This window comes from Carcharhinus amblyrhynchos, chromosome 33 (genome assembly GCF_965287045.1).
Source record: "Carcharhinus amblyrhynchos chromosome 33, sCarAmb.v2.hapA, whole genome shotgun sequence".
NCBI classification, from domain to species: Eukaryota; Metazoa; Chordata; class Chondrichthyes; order Carcharhiniformes; family Carcharhinidae; genus Carcharhinus; species Carcharhinus amblyrhynchos.
In genome coordinates, this window is record NC_137356.1 from 6,878,655 (window position 1) to 6,891,053 (window position 12,399).

At 46.6% G+C, this 12,399-nt stretch overlaps 1 protein-coding gene across 2 annotated transcripts in view; it reads left to right on the forward strand.

Moving 5' to 3' along the window:
• The window catches only part of rab3da (RAB3D, member RAS oncogene family, a), a 63,515-nt gene that overhangs the window by 9,754 nt on the left and 41,362 nt on the right, over nucleotides 1-12,399 (forward strand). The window contains exon 1 of one of the 2 annotated variants that reach the window (XM_080216666.1): nucleotides 12,005-12,066. The exons of the other annotated variant lie outside the window; for it this stretch is intronic. The gene's annotated coding sequence lies outside the window, so the exon portion shown is untranslated. Of the gene's footprint in view, nucleotides 1-12,004; nucleotides 12,067-12,399 lie in introns of those variants that run through there. 2 annotated transcript variants of the gene reach the window in all.

Sequence of the window (12,399 nt, forward strand, 5' to 3'; positions counted from 1 at the left end):
TGAAGGGATGGGATTAATTTTCCATAATGACACCAAAGCCCAACCTATTAAACATAAGAACATAAGAACATGTTTGTCAAACCTCTCCCTACTCTGCACCAATGTAAAATGTGTTGTGATGGCCTAGTGGATTTATCACTAGACTATTAATCCAGAAACTCAGCTAATGTTTTGGGGGACCTGGATTCGAATGGTAGAATTCGAATTAAGTTTTGGATATAGAAGAGGCAGTGTAGTTGTGAAGGGGAAAACTTCAATTTCCTTCACTGGAGAAAATGATTTGTGTTGTGACGTGTCACCTCTGTCACTTACCCGAAGCAATAAACTTCTTCATAGATAACAGGTGGATAACCAATTGGCAGGATGTGTCTAATGGTTGGAAAACAGAAATTTGAAGGGTTGTTTGATCAAAGCTTTCAGGATATCGTAGGGGACTGATGGGGTAAGTAAAGGCCTGGGAAGTCTAGGACTAAGGGGCATATGGGGAGGCATTGGCCTGTGGTAATATTGCTAGATTGTTAATCCAGAAACTCAGTTAATGTTCTGGGGACCCGGGTTCGAATCCCGCCGTGGCAGATGGTGGAATTTGAATTCAATAAGAAACAATCTAGAATTAAGAATCCACTGATGACCATGAAACCATTGTCGGAAAAACCCATCTGGTTCACTGATGTCCCTTTAGGGAATGAAATCTGCCGTCCTTACCCGGTCTGGCCTACATGTAACTCCAGAGCCACAGCAATGTGGTTGACTGGGGAGGCTAGGATTAAGGAACATAGGGGAGGCATTGGCCTAGTGGTAATATCGCTAGATTGCTAATCCAGAAACTCAGCGAATGTTCTGGGGGCCGGGGTTCGAATCCCACCACGGCAAATGGAGGAGTTTTAAATTCAGTGAAAAATATCTGGAATTAAGAATCTACTGATGACCATTGTTGATTGTTGGAAAAGCCCATCTGCTTCACTAATGTTCTTTAGGGAAGGAAATCTGCTGTCCTTACCTGGTCTGGCCTGTGTGCAATGTGGTTACTGCCCTCCAAGGGCAACTAGGGATGGGCAATAAATGCTGTAAGAAGTCTCACAACACCAGGTTAAAGTCCAACAGGTTAATTTGGTAGCAAAAGCCACTAGCTTTCGGAGTGCTGCTCCCAATTACCTGTAAAGATTCGCATTCTAACCATTATTTTGTAAATGGAGTTTGTGTCTTTATATGCCCTGTATTTGAACACGATTGATGAAGGAGCAACGCTCTGAAAGCTAGTGGCTTTTGCTACCAAATAAACCTGTTGGACTTTAACCTGGTGTTGTGAGACTTCTTACTGTGTTTACCCCAGTCCAACGCCGGCATCTCCACATCAATAAATGCTGGCCAGTCAGCGATGCCCATGTCCCACAAATGAATTAAAAGAAGACTCAGAGCGTGATTCACCTGTTTTGTGCAGAAGATTTCATTGTGTCTCTCTCTCTGCCTCTTAGTGGCGCCCACCTGGGTAAATCTGAACTTTTCAGGGGAGGAGGGAGATAATCTGAACACAGGGTAAATTGGAGTCTCCAAACGCTTTGCATTCCATGTGTCTCAGCCAGTTGAGTTATTGCTTACATTCCTACGCAGCAGGGTGAGGGTATGACCCTGAGACTTTTATAAGTGGGCATGATTTGTTTTTGGAGAGTGCTTTTGATATGGGAGAGCCTTTGGTGTAATCTCTACTCCCTTCCTGTGAATGTACACCGTGTGTTCCTACTGCCTTCCAATACTTTATGCAGGGCTGTAGATTTAACATTGGAATTGTGTGAAGCCTGACGCATAAAAATAAAGGAAATAATGATTGCATTGAGCCTGTGGTTAAGGTGAATTGCGTTACCCTGAAGGAAAGGGGTTTTTTTGTGTCTTTGAATCTCTGTGGTTTGGTTTCCTTTCGAGATTGTTACGGCGCAGAAGGAGGCCATTTGGCCCGTTTGCCGGAATTTTACTGTCCCGCCCACCACGGAAATTGGAGTGGGCGAGAGGTGGAGGTTTGTTGACCTCGGGCGGGATTCTACAGTTTCGGGACGAGCGAGGCTGTAAAATGCTGCCTGTTGTATCCGCACGAGTTCCTCAAATGAGTTGGGTGACATTCCGCTGTACCCCTGTGCACATTGTGGCCATAAGATGCCACATCTGAAATGCTGGCTGCAGTGGGATTCGAACCCATGCATCCACAGCCTAAATCCAGTGCCTCACACCGCTCGGCCCCCATGAAGAGTTTGGCCGTGGGTTTTAAATCCAGTTGATGAAATATCTGCCCTGGTGCCCACGGGTAAGTGAATGAGTGTGTGAGAGTGAGAATGGCTCCACAACAGAGGGACTCCGCTCGTGTGGATCAGAGAATCCTACAGTTCAGCCCATCGAGTCTGCACCAACCACAATCCCACCCAGGCCCTATACCCGAAACCCCATACTCTTACCTGACTATCCCTCTAACATACACACCCTGACACACTAAGGGACAAGTTAGCATGGCCAATCAACCTGACCTGTACATCTCTGGGAGGAAACCGGAGCACCCGGAGGAAACCCACACAGACATGGGGAGAATGTACAGACTCCGCACAGACAGTGGCCCAAGCCAGGAATTGAACCCGGGTCCCTGGAGCTGTGAGGCGGCAATGCTAACTACTGTGCCAACCTTTGGTCTACATTTATTTTATAGTATTCTAAATACCTCGATCAGATCCCCTCCCATCCCTCTACACTCCAGCGAGTACAAGCCCAAACTGTTTAATCTGTCCGTGTACATCGACCCTTTCATCCACAGAATCAATCTGTTGTAGGAGGACTCCATTCACATGGATCTCTTGGAGGATTGAACAAAGTTGAGAGGTCATTGAATAGAGTTATTTCAAAACCATGAGGGGTCTGGACAGGGTAGACAGGGAAAAACTGGGGACACTGATTTAAAATAATTAGAAAATAACCAAAGGTGATGAGAGGAAAAACATTTCTACTTAGCGAGTGGTTAGGATCTGGGATGTACTGTCTGAGAGTGCGGTGAAGACAGATTCACACAGCGAGTGGTTAGGATCTGGGATGTACTGTCTGAGAGTGTGGTGGAGACAGATTCACACAGCGCGTGGTTAGGATCTGGGATGTACTGTCTCAGAATGTGGTGGAGACAGATTCACACAGCGAGTGGTTAGGATCTGGGATGTACTGTCTGAGAGTGCGGTGAAGACAGATTCACACAGCGAGTGGTTAGGATCTGGGATGTACTGTCTGAGAGTGTGGTGGAGACAGATTCACACAGCGAGTGGTTAGGATCTGGGATGTACTGTCTGAGAGTGTGGTGGAGACAGATTCACACAGTGAGTGGTTAGGATCTGGAATGTACTGTCTGAGAGTGTGGTGGAGACAGATTCACATAGTGCGTGGTTAGGATTTGGAATGCACTGTCTGAGAGTGTGGTGGAGACAGATTCACATAGTGCGTGGTTAGGATTTGGAATGCACTGTCTGAGAGTGTGGTGGAGACAGATTCACATAGTGAGTGGTTAGGATTTGGAATGCACTGTCTGAGAGTGTGGTGGAGGGGAAGATATATCAAGACATTCAGGAGGGAATTGGATAACCTCTTGAAGGAAGAAAATTGGAGGGCTACAGAAGAGGGAACAGATCTAGCTAAATTGCTCGTACAGGGAACCAGCACAGACTCACTGGGCTGAAGGGCCTCCTTCTGCACTATACCCATTCTCTTAATGTCACAAAGTGTAGATGAGCGTTAGATGCTAGATGCTACAGATTGTTAAAGATAGTCAGCTGACCCAGGGGTTCGCTGGCGGAGAGAGGAAATCCTTGTTCGGACAGGAAGAGATCAGCCATGATCTAATTGAAAGGCGGAGCAGGCTCGAAGGGCTGAGTGGTCTCTTTCTGTTACTAATTGCTGAGCTCCCAGAGAGGATCTATTGGCCAGCATGACATACATATCAGCGAGATGGAGCCGGTCTCTGTCCTGACAACTGAAGAGTTTTGCTTTGGAAGAGGAGTATGTAGAAACAAAATGTTAAAAACATTCATTACAATCAGGAGTTGAACTAAAGAAAGACCGGCTGAAATATGGGCCAGAAGTCACAGATCAACCATGACAATCAATATAATCAAAACTTGACTCTGAAACCCTAGAGCAAACCTAAGTAAACACATTAGCTCAGCTTAAAACAAGCACTCCAGATACTTATCCTGTTGACCCAGCTATCTATTGAAAAGATCTCTCAGACAAATTTTGATTTGATTTGATTTATTATTGTCACATATATTAATACACATGAAAATTGTTTCTTGCACTATGCAGACAGTGCTTACCATACATAGAGAAGGGAAGGAGAGAGTGCAGAATGTGGTGTTACAGTCATAGACAGGGTGTAAAGAAAGATCAACTTAATGCGAGGTAGGTTCAATCAAAAATCAGCAGGGATGAGTTCAAGAGTCAGTTGGTACGTGTCCTCAGACTTTTGTATCTTTTTTCCGACGGAAGAAGGTGGGAAAGAGTATGTCCGGTGTATGTGGAGACCTTGACTTTGCCGGCTGCTTTTCTGAGGCAGCGGGAAGTGTAGATAGAATCATTGGATGGGAGGCTGGTCTGAGTGATGGATTGGGCTTCATTCATGAGTTTTTGTAGTTTTTGCAGCCTTGGACAGGGCAGGAGCCATACCAAGCTGTGATACAACCAGAAAGGATCCTATTTACATTAACACTGCAATGAAAATCCCCCAGTCACCGCACTCAGGCACCTGTTTGGGAGAATTTAGCATGGACAATGTAGTCTGCTGAGTTATTCCACTGCGGAGTGTCCAAGGATGTGTGATGTGCAGGTTAGGTGAATGAGCCATGGTGAATGCGTGGGGCTATGGGCATTGGCAGTATTTTGCCTCAATTCTATCCATCACATAAGGGATGGATGGGTTACAGAGACCCTCACACACAATCCCCCAACACCTCTCCTGCCTCCTCCGAACGTTAACCCCAGTTCAGCTTCCGTAAGCTTGATTTTCCATCTTTTGCAGAGGATTGCCCCAAAGTGTCCAAAGATGTGTGGGTTCCATAGAATCCATACAGTGCAGAAGGAGGCCATTCAGCCCATTGAGTCTGCACCGACCACAATCCCACCCAAGCCCTAACCCCTTGACCCCACGTATTTACCCTGTTAATCCCCGTGACACTAAGTGACAATTTAGCACGGCCAATCCACCCAACCCACACATCTTTGTGACTGTGGGAGGAAACCGGAGCACCCGGAGGAAACCCACGCAGACACGGGGACAACGTGCAAACTCTACACAGACAGTGACCCAAGCCGGGAACCGAACCCGGGTTCCTGGCGCTGTGAGGCAGCAGTGCTAACTACTGTGCCACCGTGCCACCCCAGTTAGGGTTAGGTGGACTGGCCATGCGAAATTGCCCCATAGTGTCAGGGGGACTAGTTAGGGTAAATGCAGGGGGTTATAGGGATAGGGCTCAATGGGTCTAATGGCCTCCTTCTGCACGGTAGGGATTCTATGATTCTATAATTGAAATCCCATTTTTACTCAGTAGATGGTGTGGTTGCTTTTTCAAGGCAACTCACTTCACTGCAGTCAGCGACTCTGAGCAGTGGTGACTCACACAGGCAACTGCTCACTCCAATTTTATACTGAGGAATGTTGTATCCTTTGCAGCTCTGTTGCCTTCACGAAAAAACTATGTTGAAAACCTCTTTATAATTTCATCAAAGCAAAACTCTGGATGCTGAGAGATTAGAAACACAGACAGAAAATCCTGGGAAAGCTCGGCGAGTCTGGTAGCATCTGTGGAGAGAGAAACAGCTAACGTTTCGAGTCCAGCGTGGAACTTTGAAGTTTACAGAATAGGAGGCCATTCGGCCCACTGTGCCTATGCCAGCCTTTTGAGTTATTTAATTAGTCAGGGCTCATAGAATTCCTACAGTGCAGAAGAAGACCATTCAGCCCATCGAGTCTGCACCAACTTTCCGAAAGAGCATCCCATTCAGGCCTTATCTTCTCAACCCTACATATCTACCTCACTAATCCCCCAACCTGCAGATCTTTGGATACCATGGGACGATTTAGCATGGCCAATCCAACTAACCTGCACATCATTGGACACTAAGGGGCAATTTAACATGGCCAATCCAACTAACCTGCGCATCATTGGACACTAAGGGGCAATTTAGCATGGCCAATCCAGCTAACCTGCGCATCATTGGACACTAAGGGGCAATTTAGCATGGCCAATCCAACTAACCTGCGCATCATTGGACACTAAGGGGCAATTTAGCATGGCCAATCCAGCTAACCTGCGCATCATTGGACACTAAGGGGCAATTTAGCATGGCCAATCCAGCTAACCTGCGCATCTTTGGACACTAAGGGGCAATTTAGCATGGCCAATCCAGCTAACCTGCGCATCTTTGGACACTAAGGGGCAATTTAGCATGGCCAATCCACCTAACCTGCACATCTTGGGACACTAGGGGGCAATCTTCTGCAAAGGACGGAAAACCAAACTTATGGAAGCTGAACTGGGGTTAACATTATCCAGGGGCAGCAGCGGTGTTAGAGGTGGTTGGGGGATTGTGTGCGAGGGTCTCTGTAACCCATCCACCCCTGAGGTGATTGATATCATTGAAGCAAAATACTGCCAATGCCCATAGCCCCACCCATTTGCCAAACCTGCACATCATTCATCCTTGGACATTAAGTGGTGGAATAACTTAGCAGATCTGTGGCGAGAGAGAGAGAGAGAGAGAAAAACACAGAGTTCACGTTTCGAGTCCGGTATGTGTCTTCTTTGGAGCTCGAGTGATGGACCCAGTGTCGGAGTGAGGTTCTTCCAGCCCTGATGGGCTGAATGGCCTCCTTCTATGCTGTAACCTTTCTAAGGCAGGAGTCTATGACAGATTTGTATAGTAGTGGGCATCCTGTGGAGAGTGTTGATTGTCAGGGAGACTGGGAGCCGTTCCGAACAGGGCCAAATCCCCATGAAGTTAAACCTGGAGTAATTTTTAAAAATATGGAGAAAGAGTTTCAGCGATGTCACACTGACCGCAATGAAAGGACAGACAAAGGAACTTCCTAAAAACCATCTTCAATATCAGCTGTGAGATTCCCACTCCCTCCTTCCCACCTATCCCATTTCCCCTTCCCTCCCTCCCTGCCTCCCCCTCGCTCCCCACTTCCCTCTCTCCCCACTTCCCTCTCTCCCACCCTCCATCCCTCCTGCCCACTTCCCCCTCCTTCCCTCCCACCAAACCTCCTCCTCCATTTCCTCCTCCCCACTTCCACCTCCCTTCTTCCTTCCCCACTTCCTCCCCCCTCCCTCCCCATTTCCTCCTCCCTCCATTCCTCCTGCCCCACTTCCCCCTCTCTCCATCCCTCCCATCCCACTTCCCCCTCCCTCCATCCCTCCTGCTCCACTACCCTCTCTCTCCATCCCAGCAGCCCCAACCCCTCTCCTCCTCCTCTCCCCGCTCCTTACAATTTTAGGCTGTTCTCCCTGGGTCTGTGAAGCCAGCAGAGTTTGAGGGAGTGGTGGAGGAGGAGCCGTGTCTGCAGACACACCTGAGACGGAGCAGGAATGATGCACTCTCTGTGCAGAGGCGAGGGCTGCTTTCCATTGCAAATAGCTCACACCACACCTGGTCCCCAGGTACACAGGGCAACCTATTCCAACCCTTTTGTTGAAAAAAAACCAATTAAATTAAACAAACTGAGGAACAAAGTAAAAAAAAGGCAGCTGCTTAAAGGGACACTGTCTTCAGCAAAAATACAAATGAAATAATAGTTTCAAGGTGTAAGGGGTAAAATTTAAAGGAGATGTACGAGGCAAGTTTTTAACACAGAGGGTGATGGGAGCCTGGAACTCACTGCCGAGGGAGGTAGTGGAAGCAGATACAATAATGACTTTTGTTCCTTGAAACTTCAGACAACAAATTAATCTTAATTTAGTTCATCTTGATCTTAGCCAAAAGGCTGGGAAGTTGCTGTAGGGACTTCTGAGATTGGAACACTGAGAATAGAACTAAGAACAAAGAAAATTACAGCACAGGAACAGACCCTTTGGCCCTCCGAGCCCGCACCGACCATGCTACCCGACTGAACTAAAATCCTACCATTCCGGGGACCATACCCCTCTATTCCCATCCTAATCATGGGTTTGTCCAGATCCCCTTAAAAGTCACTATCGTATCTGTTTCCACTACCTCTCCCTGGCAGCAACTACTCTCTGTGTAAAAAAACCTTAGATTAATAGGATGGGAGTAGAGGGATATGGTGCCCGGAAGGGTAGGGGGGGAGGCTTAGTTCAGCATGGTCAGTACAGGCTTGGAGGGCCGAATGGCCTGTTCCTGTGCTGTAGTTTTCTTTGTTCTTTGAAATTTCAGACAACAAATTCAAATGTGATTAAAGCGGTCGATAAATCCAGACTGTGTGGTGCCCAAAGGGTACGAAAATTCTCGATGGTGCCCGTGGGCAACGCCTGTTCCCTCTCCAGGGACAATCGGTCGTGAATGTGGTAGAGGGGCAGAGTGTCAGGTCACGCTCATGCCTGGATCTGTTAATGATGAGCTTGGCCCGGTCCAGGAGTAGGTTCACAAGGAGGTCCTCCGCTTTCCCTGCCCCCCACCCCCTGCACTGGGTGCCCGTAGATGAGGAACGTGTGTGGCTGAAGTGCAAATAGAATTGTAACACTGAAGAGAGATTGCAGCCTAAAACAACCTGTGGGACGCACAGTCCACGGACTTCACGGGTCACAAGAAATGGGAGTCCATGAAGCTTTGATTGTGTAGGAGACAACCTTTTCCAAGTGCCTGCTGAATTAGTTTTATATTTAGTTACAGTTCTTCTCTATGAACAGTATGTTTTGTCTGTCTAGCGCACAAGAACAATACTTTTCACTGTATGTTAATGCATATGACAATAATAAATCAAATCAAATTAACTATAACTATATAGTTAAGAAAGCCCACCAATGCCTCTACTTTCTCAGAGGATTAAGGAAATTTGGCACGTCCGCTATGACTCTCATCAACTTTTACAGATGCGTCATAGAAAGCATTCTTTCTGGTTGTATCACAGCTTGGTATGGGCTCCTGCTCTGCCCAAAACTGCAAGAAACTACAAAGGGGTTGTGAACATAGCCTAGTCTATCACAAACCAGCCTCCCATCCATTGACTCTGTCTACACTTCCCGCTGCCTCGGCAAAGCAGCCAGCATAATCAAGGACCCGGACATTCTCTCTTCCAACTTCTTCCGTTGGGAAAAAGACACAAAGGTCCGAGGTCACGTACCAACCGACTCAAGAACAGCTTCTTCCCTGCTGCTGTCAGACTTTTGAATGGATCTTTTGCTCCATCCTTAGCTATGACTGTAACACTACATTCTGCACTCTGTCCTTTCCTTCTCTGTAAATGGTATGCTTTGCCTGTACAGCGCGCAAGAAACAATACTTTTCACTGTATCCCAATACACAGAACTTAGAACAGTACAGCACAGTACAGGCCCTTCGGCCCTCGATGTTGTACTGAGCTATGTCCAAACCCAAGATCAAGCTATCCCGCTCTCTATCATTCTGGTGTGCTCCATGTGCCTATCCAATAACTACTTGAAAGTTCCTAAAGTGTCCGACTCCACTATCACAGCAGGCAGTGCATTCCACACTCCAACCACTCTCTGAGTAAAGAACCTACCTCGGACATCCGTCCTATATCTCCCACCGTGAATTTTATAGTTATGCCCCCTAGTAACAGTTACATCCGCCCTTGGAAATAGTCTCTGAACATCCACTCTATCTATCCCCCTCATCATCTTATAAACTTCTATTAAGTGACCTCACGTCCTCATCCTCCTCCGCTCTAAAGAGAAAAACCCCAGCTCCCTCAACCTTTCTTCATAAGACATACCCTCAAAACCAGGCAGCATCCTGGTAAATCTTCTCTGCACTTCCTCCAATGCTTCCACATCCTTCTTATAGTGACCAGAACGGCACACAATATTCCAAATGTGGTCTCACCAAGGTCCTGTATAGCATAACCCCATGGCTCTTAAACTCAAACCACCTGCTAATAAACGCTAACACACTATAAGCCTTCTTCACGGCTCTAACCACTTGAGTGGCAACCTTCAGAGATCTGTGGATATGAACCCCAAGTTCTCTGTTCCACCACATTCCTCAGAACCCTGCCGTTGACCCTGTAATCTGCATTCAATTTTGTCCTACCAAAATGAATCTCACACTTATCAGGGTTAAACTCCATCTGCCACTTTTTGGCCCAGTTCTGCATCCTATCAATGTCCCTTTGAAGCCTACAAGAGCCCTCCTCCTGATCCACCACTCCACCAATCTTGGTGTCATCAGCAACTTTACTAACCCACCCTTCAGCCCCCTCCTCCAAGTCATTGATAAAAATAGCAGAGGACCCAGCACTGACCCCTGTGGTACACCACTGGTAACTGGCCTCCAGTCTGAAAATTTTTCCTCCATCACCACCCTCTATCTTCTATAACACAGAGCTTAGAAAGTGGGGCTTTTTTTTCCCCACTGGTGGGGAAAATGTAACAATAATAAATCAAATCAAAATTAGGTAGGATTCAGGCCTCCACCCTTAGAACCACAGACATTAAAAAGTATCGATGGTTCCACTTCACCCCCTTCTATGTCTTGTTGCTCCTGCTCATTGAGGGTGAATGGTGGCACAATGGTTAGCACTGCTGCCTCACAGCACCAGGGACTTGGGTTCAATTCCCAGCTTGGGTCACTATCTGTGCGGAGTCTGCACATTCTCCCTGTGGGAATAACTTCAAAGCAACTTCACTGCGGTGTTAATGTAAGCCTACTTGTGACACTAATAAATACACAGGATCAAATACTGCCATGAAGGATCTGGTACCATCTTCTTGCTCTAAAGGTGCTATATCAATGCAATTGGGTGTCAGCGTGATGACTGGTTACTTCCCAGCTACAGTGTTTCTGCATCTGGACTCACAAATTAAAGAAATTGTGTGTTCAATTTTTAAAGTTTATTTATTAGTCATAAGTAGGCTTGCATTAACACTGCAATGAAGTTACTGTGAAAATCCCCTGGTCGCCACACTCTGACGGCTGTTCGGGTACACTGAGGGAGAATTTAGCATGACCACTGCATCCTGACCAGCACATATTTCTTAAGTTTTAACATTAAGTTTATTTACTAGTGTCACAAGTAGGCTTACATTAACACTGCAAATAAAGCTACTGTGATAATCCCCTAATTGCCATATTCTGGCACTTGGAAGTGTAGACAGAGTCAATGGATGGGAGGCTGGCTTGTGTGATGGACTGGGCTACATTCATGACCCTTTGTAGTTCCTTGTGGTCTTGGGCAGAGCAGGAGCCCATACCAAGCTGTGATACAACCAGAAAGGATCCTTTCTATGGTGCATCTGTAACAGTTGGTGAGAGTCATAGTTGACATTCCAAATTTCCTTTGCAATGTTAATGTAAACCTACTTGTGACACTAATAAATAAAATTAACGAAACAGTATCAAGGGCTAAGTTTATTTATTAGCGTCACAAGTAGGTTTACGTTAACACTGCAATGAAGTTACTGTGAAATTCCCCTAGTCGCCACAGTCCGGTGCCTGTTTGGGTACACTGAGGGAGAACTTAGCGCGGCCAATGCACCCTAACCAGCATGTCTTTCAGACTGTGAGAAGAAACCGGAGCAGCCGGAGGAAACCCACACAGACATGGGGAGAATGTACAAACCCATCTCTCTGGCGCTGTGAGGCAGCAGTGCTAACCACTGTGCCACCTTGAGCCACATTGGGGGATATTGAGGACTGGTGACCCAAAAGTGTGGTCAAAGAAAGAAAGAGAGGGGGTGGAGGTTGTGTTGCTCTATCGATAGTTCTGTGAGTGGCTGATGTGTGTGTTTTTGGGTGGATGATGTGGGGAGTTGATTGGTACTGCCTGCTGCGAAACCAGTCACACCTTCCCTCTGTACAGATCCGGGTGGGGAGGAGAGAGCGAGACACGGTCTCCAGCTGATACAGAGAGAGGTAAGAAAACTCCGGGCTGTAGAAGCGTAGGGGTCCTTAAATATCCAACAGTCCCTCTGTATTAAGTTCTCCTGCTTACTGTGCGCTAGTGGAAATAATTCCAATGGGAAAAATAAATTAATTGTCATCTAAATGGCAATGCAGAAAGGAGATTGTTTAAATGTATCAGTCTTAAGACACTTTGAAAGTTTCAATTTTTTTGCTCCATCTATATCTTGTTATATGATATTAACGGGGTGTAAATTTGTATCTGTGAGGGAGTGTGTTCGTTTCACCAGCGCTACTATCGATTACAGTCCCTTTAAACATTTTTTGTATTTTAATTTCCAAACC